The sequence below is a fragment of the Meleagris gallopavo genome, unplaced genomic scaffold, assembly GCF_000146605.3.
Source record: "Meleagris gallopavo isolate NT-WF06-2002-E0010 breed Aviagen turkey brand Nicholas breeding stock unplaced genomic scaffold, Turkey_5.1 ChrUn_random_7180001871664, whole genome shotgun sequence".
Lineage (NCBI taxonomy): Eukaryota > Metazoa > Chordata > Aves > Galliformes > Phasianidae > Meleagris > Meleagris gallopavo.
In genome coordinates this window covers 1-673 of record NW_011136433.1, presented here as the reverse complement: position 1 = coordinate 673, position 673 = coordinate 1, and the positions used below count along the sequence as shown (strand labels likewise).

Sequence of the window (673 nt, the reverse complement as noted above, 5' to 3'; positions counted from 1 at the left end):
CGGGGGCACACTGGCAGGGGAAGGTCTTCCCCCTGAGCTGGGACCTGCTGCTGTAGGAAGCCCTCCAGCCCGGAGACGAGCTCTCTCAGAAAGGACTTTCTGCACCGCTTTCGCGTAGATCTGTGCATTGGGCTCAGCACCTCTCTCTGGCAAGAAAGGAGAAGCAAGAAGATATAACAAGAGTGCAATACTACTTCCAGTCTGCAGAATGGGCCACAACGCTAGCGCATCTCAGCTGGAGTGTTCACGGTCACGGATCTGAGGATCGTGGGTGAACTGTGGGTTTGTATTTCAAATCAGCACACGGAAGGTAACTGTAAATCCCGGGGATTAAGACCCCAAGCAACACGCAGTGAGAACAGTCCCGGGAAGAACAGACAGAAAGCCTCGTTAGAAAAACAGTGCACCTAACCCAGATGCCTGTTGTGTGCCTGTACCTCTCTTGGGTGTCATGTCGTGGTCTGTAGCTCCCTCCTGCCTTTCTGCAAGGCTGCGCTTCAGAGGAAGGCCACTGGCATCAGCTTCTGTCAGAAAGGAAACAAGAAAGACATGAAGAGCATCTCTTTGGAGGAAGACTTGAGCACAGTCAGACACAGATTTCTGGTCTTCAAGCACTAGTTCCTTCAGTGCCTTTCTGCTGATCCAACACTGTCCCATTTCTGCAGTCAGCACA

General features: G+C 52.3%; 1 long non-coding RNA gene across 1 annotated transcript; it reads right to left on the bottom strand.

Annotated features, from left to right (window-relative positions):
* Positions 1-29: 29 nt before the first annotated feature.
* Positions 30-479, bottom strand: LOC116217676. The gene is made up of 2 exons (XR_004162369.1): positions 438-479; positions 30-146 (listed from the first exon to the last, which is right to left on the bottom strand). It is a non-coding gene; the product is annotated as an uncharacterized LOC116217676 (long non-coding RNA).
* Between the last annotated feature and the right edge of the window lie 194 nt (positions 480-673).